We start from the raw sequence: 11,213 nt of genomic DNA on the forward strand, positions 1-11,213 counted from the left end.
GATGAATTGAAGTCATTGGGGTCCAAGAGTAAAAACAGTAAAATCAATACATTAATTTACAAACTCTCACACAACTTGTGCAGTATAATCTTCCATTATCCAGTCATATGCTCAGTAGTTACCAAACAAACAGTCCTATTTGACAAAGACCTGAACAGAAAGTAAAACTTTTTAATGCTCTCTTCAAAGCCAGACTCCATTGACCAAAAATGTTATTTTATCAAGCTGAACACGGGGGCTGTGGGTCTGCCACTGCCTCAGTCATTTAGTTCATTTGTGTTTTTGTGTGACTTTGGTGTTTTAAAACATTAGTTAGGGTTCACCAAAGTCACACACTAACACAAACAAACTACCAACTGAGGGAGCAGTAGACCAGCAGCTCCTGTGTTCAGAGTGGTAAAATTACTGTTTGGCGGAGTCTGGCTTTTTTTAGAAAGCATTGATAAGTTTTACTTTCTAGTCAGTTCACATCAGAAAAGGTTGTGTTTTTGGGAAACACTGGGCATATGACTGAATAAATGACACTTAGATTAAACTGCACACGTTTTATGAGAGTTTTTTAAATGGATGTTTTGACAGTTTTGCTGTTGTGAAATGCAGGAACGTACGACTTCAATTAATCGAGAATTTTCTCCATTTTTGAAATCATTTGTTCATTCAGCATGGTGGCAAACAAGAAAAGCACAGTTTAAATTCAACTTAACACAGATAGGAATTGATATAGCAATGGTCATTTAGGGAGTCAACTTTTCCTTTAGCCCAAGACGCTTTCAACCGCATCTCACATTAGTGAATTGGACTTGCTCAGTGAAATCATGTAGCATAAGTATTGAACTTACGTCACTATGTGATAACAGGTGGTCATTTGTGTAATATATGTGTAATAACAATTACTGTATATTAAAATACTTTTGATTTTATTATATCTTAGTAAGTTTTGGCTCTTCAGATCAGGTGTAATTTTGGTGCTGACAAGTTGACCAAATATTCTATAAAGCTTTAGATTTTTCAATGTACTTGTCTAACTTTTCACACAGCTACTTAAGGTATGAAAAATCAATTACAATATTCTTGAAATATACACATCTTAGTCCATTGTAGTCACAACATCTCCTCTCTTCTTATATGTGATATGTCATTACATTTCTTAAACTGGTGTGCGCTGCCTTTCCTTACAACTATAATACAACTTTGACAAAAACAAATGCATTGTTCACTGTGATGGACTACATAACCAAAAAATGTCAACCAATGGATTTCCAACCGTACAGGCATGAATGGAAACCAATGGCTGCCTGGAGGTGAAAACATGTAAAAATTTGAAACACTTGAGCACGATTTGCCAAATATTCAGCAGTGATGTAAATTATACTTGATTTACCATGGGATGGGATTAGATACACCGCTTCACTGGTGTGCTCCTTGCTCGTATGTGATGAAACAAATGTACACTCTGCAGACTGCTCAATTGGTCACTGGACTCGAGGGGGGATTAGGCCGATGATGGAGATACCGTCATGCAGTTCAACGTACCACCCAGCACCACCTCTGCTCCGCCTCAGGGTTTTACTCTCCTGATCAATTGGCTCACCCCATTTCCATTCCAGGAATCTCTAAGCAGTTTATCAACACAGCTCACTTTCCCAAGGACACTGCCTATTCCCATATCCATGATCCTGGATTCCTAGCCTATATTCCCACCGTACAGCCAGATCTCTGCACTCAACCTGCCTCCCGCTTCAAAGGAAATGTAGCTGTCAGGAAAGGCAGCTTTTACCCCGACAAGGAAACATGCAGAATACAAATACATGGCAGAGACTTTGTTTGTGTTGGACTAAAATCTACGGATGTCAAGCCCCTTGCAGTATTTTGTGAATTGTCATGTTTGACTAGTAACTTCAGCAGCTTATTTATACCTTTTTTATGCCCTCTTGTGGTCTGATTTTAAAAATTGTACAACACACAAAATTCTTGTCGGGAGTATCTTCTGGCAATGACACTATCACAACAGTCATATGAAACACTATCAAATATGAGCAAAATATCCTTGAACGTGTTTATGTGTGTTTGTCGTCATCCTCTCTTACCCTGATGTTACATCACTGATGGCCCGACACTGTATCCTGATGATCTCGTAGTCTCTACACAATCTCTTACACCGGGAGTGATTGCTCTCTCTGGGAAAAGACTGACACGCTGTAGAAATGAAAATAACAAAGTGGGTTTAACTTTTCTTTCTCTAACAGCATAACATTTTCAAAACACTGTCTCTTGACGCAGTAAGTTAAATGTTTTATTTTTTGCACAAGATTTGTAATGTGAAATTATCTTTGAGGTTCAATTTGCAACTCTGGAGAAAGGTAGTTGATTTTTGAGTCTAATTCCCAGGTTGCACAATACCAAAGACCCTGGGCTGGTAGTTGAAATGAACCATCAATCCAAAGCATCTTTATTTGATAATCAGCTATTAATTTCTAGAATTAAATACTACATGTTTAAACATTTAAGGAACTGTTTATTATCTATGATAGGGGAGAAGGTGGTACAAAATGGAGGCGGCACTTCAAATATTTTTAAGCACTGACAAGACTGAGTTGTGTTTTTTTAAGTTTAGTTTAGGGGAGGGACATAATACTTTAAATGGCTGTATTTTCATTCATTTAAAAACCTCTAAAATCACGCAATTTATCATCACTATAAACTGTGAATATGGTTATTTATGGTGGAGGAAGGGTCATGCATTTTCCCCAGTCACTCAAGGAAGCAAGGAGGATCAAGGGAAAAAAAAGTTTGACTTTTTTGGCTTCATGAATAAAATAACTGACATCTTCCTTACTGGTAGGCCCACAGAGCAGGAGCACTAGAGACTTCTCTGGCCGAGCAGCTAACATCTAGTTAAGCCCTCCACAAACTTGAATGGGGATAAAATGATTAAACTGTGCAGCTCTTTAAGACTTTTAAAATGTTATTGGACCAAACAGATTAAATCCTAATACTGAATGCCATTTTGCAATGTTTTGACACTGAAAAAAATTGTATCCACTGATTTACAGAAGTCTCTTTTCGAATTTAAGTCTATGGAAAAAAGTCCTTTTGAGCCAAATTGCATCATGTGACAGCTGGATGTTGTAGCTACATGGTTAAGCCACTATGTCAACTTGGTTTCAAAGTCCAGCACACTTTCTGGGGGCCTGGTACAAATGTCATACGTGGCAAAAGACTACTTTAGTTGATTCCACATAAAAGGGGGCACCATAGGCAAAAAAAAATTAAAAAAATACAAAATTCAAACAAAAAAGCATTCAGAAAATATTTCAAGCAAACTAATTTATGTCCCAAATATGTTTAATGAAACCAAAGATATGTGCACATTTTTTCTGCGGGGGATCTTGAATTCAAGGAGTGTCTTGATCAGCCCCATCGCCTGCTTCCTCCAGATGGAAGGAGCGGGCCCCTGTAACATCAGCTCTAGCCCTAGTGTAAACAGCAGAAGGCAGGATTTACAGGAACTCCAGGGCTGAGACTGAGACTCCTCACTCCAGCAGAGTGAGCCCAAAGGGGTTTTTGTCACCAAGCATCCCTGCTGTCAACACCAACCTGAGCTGAACCTACATTACCTCCCCCGTCTGTCTATCCTCTCCTCCAAGTCTCTATCTGTACATTAAGTTCCACTGACTTAAAAATAGAGATCAAACTGATTTGAAGGAGCTGTTCTCCTGCACTGAGCTATTGGTATCACTTGAGCTCAGTATTCCTCATATGATGTGAGCTTATATAAAAATTTCATATGGCTAAATGTAATGGGACAACAGATAGAAGGCCCTGGATGAACCATTTATTAATGCAAAGCGCAGTAAAGGCTCAGTGTTTGAGCAAGGAAAATGAGCCTGGCATTTCTAAATGCATTTGCCTCTCACTAATCTGTGCTGTTAGAGAAAAGCACCTCCTGATGAAAGGGATATGTCTGCTCCTGGATCCAACAGGAAAGTGTGTGTATGTGTGTGTGTGACAGGAGGAGGGGTTATGTATTATCAAGTCAAATCCAGGCTAACGTGAAACTTGAGCTGCATCCAGTGCTGAGATCCAGTCACCTCTCATCCTGTAGGAGTGGTGTGTTCACAGGAATAAACATACAGCAGCTACCCAGATTGTGCCTGGGATGGGGCTGGAGAAAGGCCAGGGTAGCTCCGCTCCAATCCCCCAGCCTCATCTCTCCTTCCCTCTCCTCCTCTCTTCCGCTCTGAGTGTTAGCGTGCTGAGCCTTACAACATCACCGAGCAGTCCCTGCCACTGTGTTATAACACAGCTCACAGGGCTAATCACGCGGCTACATACCAATTTCATCGCTTCAATCTCTGTCTCACTCATGTCATCACTGTCATACTGCGTAATTGCAAAAATGATCTGCAGTGGAAATTGCTTAGATCCGATAAAATATAATCAGCAAAGGTGACTTATTTTACAATTAAATTTGCTCTTGCTGTTTTTTGGCAGCCTTATGCATCTAATTTGGTGCTGGACCAGCTTTGTTATCATTTTTAATCATACCAGCTGTGCCTGTCTGTATGCTGTCAGTCAGTCTGTTGCTCCATCACTTTAGTCCAGACTAAAATATCTCAACAACTGTTCAGTGGATCAGCATGAAATTTTGTTCAGAAACATTCATGGTCCCCAAAGGATGAATCCTAACGACTTTGGAGGACCCCTGGCTTTGCCTCACTACCACAAAGGTCAATGTGTTCACTCATTAAGTGAACTATCACAGCATTTATTACATACATTTAGCTACATTTTGGTTGGCTGTTATGTGAAATTGGTTTCAAAGCCTGGTGCTGTTCCTGGGAGGTTGATCCCCATCAGCCTCAACTGTACATTGTGTTCAGTGCTAATTAGCAAATGTTAGCATGGTTCCATGCTTTGTTAAGATGTTGAACATGCTTAACATTATACCTGCAAATGTTAGTGTTGTCATTGCGAACATGTTAGCATCTTAACATTTGAATTCTGCTCAAGGCACCACTGTGCTCAAGCACCACAGATTTATAATGATAACTAGATACCAGATGCCAAGATGGTGCTACTCATTCCTGTGGAGTAGCTCAACAGGCGCATACGCCAAAAACGTTCCCAGCTTTTAGGTTTACTTGCACAGCATGGGATAGGAGTTGACTGATGTTGGTTTTTCTGGGCCGATACCGATTATTAGTAGTTAACGAGACCCATAACTGATGTTTGGAAAAAAATCAAAATAGAAAGAATCATTATTGACCTTATTTGCAGTTTGAGGTATCTTGTCAAGAGTTTTAGTTTTATTTACAATGGTGGCTTTAGAGAAAAATGCTTTTTGGGCCACAAGATTTTTTTGCTGCAGAAAACTGGAGGCAAGAATTAGCGGCTTTCCTGGGGGTCTGCCAAGCACACCCTCACAGAGCTGCCATGGGGCTGTAGACTCTTAGTCTTGCGATCGAGTAGTACAGCTCCTCAGGTAACACTCTCTGTGTGGATTTCTTGTTTGCAAATAAAGCCAGGGTTCAGTCACTATCTAATCTAGTATGCATGGTGGTTCGTTCTGTGTGCGAGCCCGGGCCCGCGTGGCACTGTGCTGTACTCGGCCTAAGCCCTTACTCTGCATCATCTATCTCATCGCACAGACTGGCCGACCTCAGATGACTTTGCAGACACACTCTGCAGTCTACCAGTCACGTGCAAATCTCTCCCTCTCTCCCTGTAGTGGCTTGTTCTACTTCTGATCACAGCACACATCTGTGCTTCTCCTGGCAATTTCAAATCTACGTCTAAGTGAGACAATCGAAGGAGGAGTGCCATCCATTAGCGGCTGTTCGCAAGTTGCTTGTTAGGTGCGCCACTGTAAATCCAGTTACCCAGGAGCCATGTTAAATGTAAAGATGGTGTCACCGTTAATTGTGTTATCCGCCTATTTGCAGCTCTGCTAACTGCTCCCTAAAAGCTGCTGTGATATCAAGGATGCTTGCCTCATCAACAGCAGCACACACGCACACTTGTGACCTCCTTCCTCCCTAAACAACCACCCTCTTTTCTCTCTTGGACACTTATCCCTCTCTCTCCATCAGTCAAGCTCCTCTCTGTGAGGCTCTGTAAATATCTGCCACAGACAGAGTAAAGTTCAGGAAAAGGTCAAAAGTGATAAATTTCGCAATGGCACCATCAACTATGTATCCGTGTAAAGCCAGAGTTTGAGAAAGTACCCAGAGTTCCACCTCAGTGTATCATGTTTTCATCAGCCGAGATTATAAGACAGGAGCAACATGATCTGCCTTCATTTTTCTAACACCTGCCTATCAAGCATGTAAACCATCGCTGTAACCATTAAGCGGCCCTTTCAGCAATGAGCCATGGAGGAGCATCAATCCTCCTGGTCCTCTAGGCTCGCTGGAGCTGTGATGCATTGCACCACCGAGATGCTCCATTTACAGGAAGGAGACTAGGGCAGAATAAATGATATGCTGAAATTATAGCTACAGTTAAATCAATCAGCTTGAGAAGATCGGCATCATCTGATTTTGCAAGCTCCCATCATGCAGCGGGGGCTAATTTATGGGGTCACATTGGGGTCACGGCAGTAGCTGCAGTGATACAGTGTAATCAAGCTGGGGTCATAAGAGTCGAGGCCTGGGGAGCATAAATCAACCGCATGAACTGCCATGGTGAGCTACCATACACTCTTTCTCTCTCTCACACTCACTCACACACACACACACACACACACACACTGTGGGACACATAACTCATTTATGCAGGTATCATACGTTGCCATCAGGATGCACACGTTCACACACAGACACATAACACCCTGCTCTCCGCTAATTCCTCCCATTAACAGCGACATTTAAAGATATCTCCCTGGTGCACAGCCGCCAGTGTAAAGTACCTTTTCATTAAGCTCTTATTGTGTGGGCCTCAGGGGTGAGGAGGGGAGGTGCCTGGGACTGTGTGTCTCCCTGCATGTGTGTGTGACTGTGGGAGAGGGCACAGTCAAGAGAGAGAGGGAGAAACAGCTTGAAGCAGACAACAACTAAGGGCCAAGTGTGGAGATAAATGAGGAAGATGAGGAGCGCTCTCAGTGATATATAGTCCAGATTCACAGGTTGAAACTCGTGTCTTTAAATCACATGGCTCCCTGAGCTATAACGCTGACTTACTACAGGGTCAGGAAAGGGAGAGATATAGGAAACCGGACACGTATATCATGGCATGGACCTGTATGTTGGCCCCTCCTCTCAATCATTCTTGTCTTAGTGTAGTCTTTTTTCACACTACCTCCTCTACCTGGAGAGCGCTGACCATCTTTGAGTAAATATGTTCTGAAAATCACATGCTAGGCCATATTTACTCATAATTATTACATAATAATTACATTTGTTGCAGCCACCTTACATAAGTTGCCGTGTATTTGATGGACGTATAAATGGTAGCACTGGTCGGTCAGTCCAGTGTGTATGCAACAAGATCTTCATTGGATGGATAGCTGTTAAACATGTGGTGCCTACAAAGCATTGTTTCAGCGTTAGTGGACTTATTTGGCCCCAGCTGGGCTATTTGTCTTTATTTGCAACACACTTCTGCAGGATCGCTTTAGAGCATGACCTGCTGACACACTAATGAATGAGTACCTTTCCCTCCCACTTCCATCACAAGAAGCATTACTTTCAATGCCACGAGGGCATGCATTAGTAAATGACAATGTGTGTATTGGAAATTTACAAGAACCCTCATTCTATAAGCACCATCAGGTTTGTTTACAATAACGTCCAGATGGAAAACCCTGCATAATGTATATAAAATTATACAGTGCTGAGCAAACACTGGCTTAATCGGGTAGTTATCAGTGTAAGTGTATACACTGTATTTAGAATGTTTTTATTGCTTTACCTTACTGTCAGACAGCCCTCTGACAGAAAACTGAGGCTGTCATCTCAAAGCTGCCACCATCCATCAACAAAAATAGTAATATCGCTTTACAGAACAGTGAAGTTTATGGTCTACCGCTACCTCAATCTGTTAGCATGTAAGATAAGGCTGTGAAAATATTGCAAAAGTAGTGTACACTTTAACTGATATTGATTTTTTTAGGTTGGTCTTTTAGGTGGTTAAAATATGTTTTTCTTTGGCCCCCGTTCACAGGAGAACATTGCTTAGCTTCTGTGCCGGTGGGTTCGGTTCATCAAAGACACAAAGCAACGCATTACATGAAATAACCATAGAAGCAGCATCATATAGGTTTAGACTATCGTGTTTAACCCTCTGAACCCTGACAAACTGCATGGGTACATGGGAAAAAGGCAACGGGCAACTTGGCAAGAAATGTCCCTAAAACGGCAAGACATTAGTTAATTAAGAAAATTATTTTTTTTAAAATTTGGAAAAATGTCCAGATAGCTATACCTATAATTACCATAATTAGATATTTAAAAATTGAACTTATTTTTTTGTACTTTTATCTAATTTTTGGCTAATTGTCCTTCTGAAGTTGTTCATTGCCTTTTTCCCATATTTGTAAAAGAAATCACGCCAATTTGCCCAGGTTTCAAAGGTTTTACTATATATATTTGAAGCAGCTGAAATTGGCATCAGAAATAAAGTTTTATGTAGGTCTCGGTGAAACTGTTTTTAGCAATGCACGTACAGCAACATTTTTGTGCAGTGTAAGCTTTAATTTGAAGAGCCATGTTGTAAGTGCTCTTAATTTGATCATTTCTGTATTATCCAAACACCACTGATTGGCCTTACTTCGCTTTTCATATCAGTTTACTAAAGGTCAAAAACCTAAATTAGAAATAAGATTCTTTACCCTTTCTTCTTAAACCAACCATTTTTGCTCATTCACATACCCATACAGACCCACACTGACATGCACACACACTTATGAAATGAGAAATGAAAGATGGCCTTTCCATCCCTACAGGATAAAACAGTAACCTTTAATCTGGACCACAACCCTGTCTTTTTGTACTGGCGACCAGAGTCCACATGTCCTCTGGTATCAGCTCAGTCAGGAGTGATCTCCCAAAACAACTCAAACAATCACTTATTACTGCTGGTCTGACTGACCTTCACAAAGTGACTGAGTTTTCTCTAAATGGAGAGAATTTACTCTCTAAGTGGATAGCAGTTATCACCATGACCCTATATGCACTCAAATTCCTACAGTTTAGCGCACCTTTAGAAACCTCTTGACTTCCCTCAGACAATGTGGCTGCATTTTTCAAGGACAGTGGGTTCTACTTCTCTGCAGAGACTCAAGTCTCCACAGGCCAAATTGAACACATTGTAATTACAGCATGCCCTTGATATTGCACTTTTTCAAATAGGGCTCGCTGCTGACACTATTTCATGGTTACACCACCTTCAAAAAGAAAATGTCCTTCACAGAGAGACGTGTTTAGGCTTTTCCCAATGTGATGGGCTCTGGACACAAGGTAGCTGTTACTGTATTACTGATTAATAATGATGATAACGATGATGAGGATTACTGTGGTGGGGGCAGCTGAGGTGGTTATTGCCTCAGAGGAACAGTTTGGCATTTCATGAAATATGATTATTCGCTTTCCTTCTCAGAGATCGATACCACTCTCATGTTTGTAGCTGGAAACAGCAGGTGATTAGCTCGTAGCATAAAGACCGAGAGAAGGGGAAAGGGCAAGTATAGTTTTTTCAAAAATATGCTACCGGCAAAGTTCACATGTTAATGAGTGAGCTTTATAGGTGCTGCTAGGCATATTTTTGATCTTTGGAGGGCCAAGATAGCTCTTACTCTCTGTTTCCAGACTTTAGGCTAAGCTATGCCAATAGCCTCCTGGCTTTAGCTTCATGCCTAATGCACAGTAATGGAAGTGGTATTGATCTTCTCATTTAATGTCAAACTATTCCTTCAGCTGTTACTCTGTGATGTCGGACATCTATTGTGTACCCATCTGTCAAAGAGGGATCCCTCCCCTGCTGCTTTTCCTGAGGTTTATTTTTCTCTGTTAAAGGGAATTTTTGTTTGTTATTTTATTATCTAGGGTCTACCGATTGCAAGTGTTGTATGCTATACAGATTGTAAATACCCCTGAGGCAAATTTGTGTGATATTCAACAATATAAATAACATTAACTTGATTTGACAAAAGCTGGCATTCGTACTCATCTCAAAAAAATAAACACTTGAATCACATTAACAAACCACTTGAAGGCTGCTTGATTTAGCAGTTCTGGCAAGTGATGTTACAACTGTGGAGGCAGTTCAAGGTGTCTGGCGAGCCAAAGAAAAGCTCTTCCCTGAAAGTCTTTTCAGCTTTATTTTTGGCACAATGGCCAAATGCACGGTGACCCTGAGAGCTCAACTCACTGCAAATAGACACAATAAAAGCAAACGGAGAAACATCTTCGCCAGCTTGATTACACACGAAAACATCAACTTGACAACACCTGCACAGTATTTAGGAAACACTCAAAATACATACGTCACTGAATGGTTTTGGCTTAGGATGGATGCTTTTTAACCTCAAGGCCCAGACTCGAAAAACTGATATCAAAGAACTAGTGGCACGTCAGCTGTATCTCAGCCAAAAAGTTGCAGCTGAACACATTGCAAAGGTAATAACCAACAGCATATAAGTAGCATATAGGTTCTGTTCTTGCATGAGAGGAAATAACTGTGCACACCAGTAGGTTGTAGTGGTCTGTATTCATGGTTCAAAAAAGGAAACCAGGAAACTGACACAATGGATTCAATATGCTAATTAGCCAGTTAGCACATCGTTGCGCTAGCAAACAATAACACAACTTCAAATATTTTCTGCTAAAGATCTCGAAGGTTAAAAGAGCTGCAGACTCCAACACTGACTCAACATGCTAAATTAACCAAAACAAAGACAATATTAGCTGATTAGTGCCAACAGTATGGGACACACCACCAAAGCTAGGATGACAGACACACACCAGTGGTGAAATACTGCCCAGCGCCTGATTATTGGCTTGGTGTTTCAGGGCCCTTATTCTCCAAATCCTCACTACTTCTGAACTTTGGGTCCCAAATTTCACACAGGAGTGCACACACATATAGACATGTGTATAAACAAACCTGCAGGTTAATTAGAATGATAGATATCATCGAATATGTGACAGAAGGTTTATTTACAGGGGAGCTGAGGGAAATACAGCCCTTATGAAATGTCAACCGCCTCACCACAG

This window comes from Plectropomus leopardus, chromosome 10 (assembly GCF_008729295.1).
Source record: "Plectropomus leopardus isolate mb chromosome 10, YSFRI_Pleo_2.0, whole genome shotgun sequence".
Lineage (NCBI taxonomy): Eukaryota > Metazoa > Chordata > Actinopteri > Perciformes > Serranidae > Plectropomus > Plectropomus leopardus.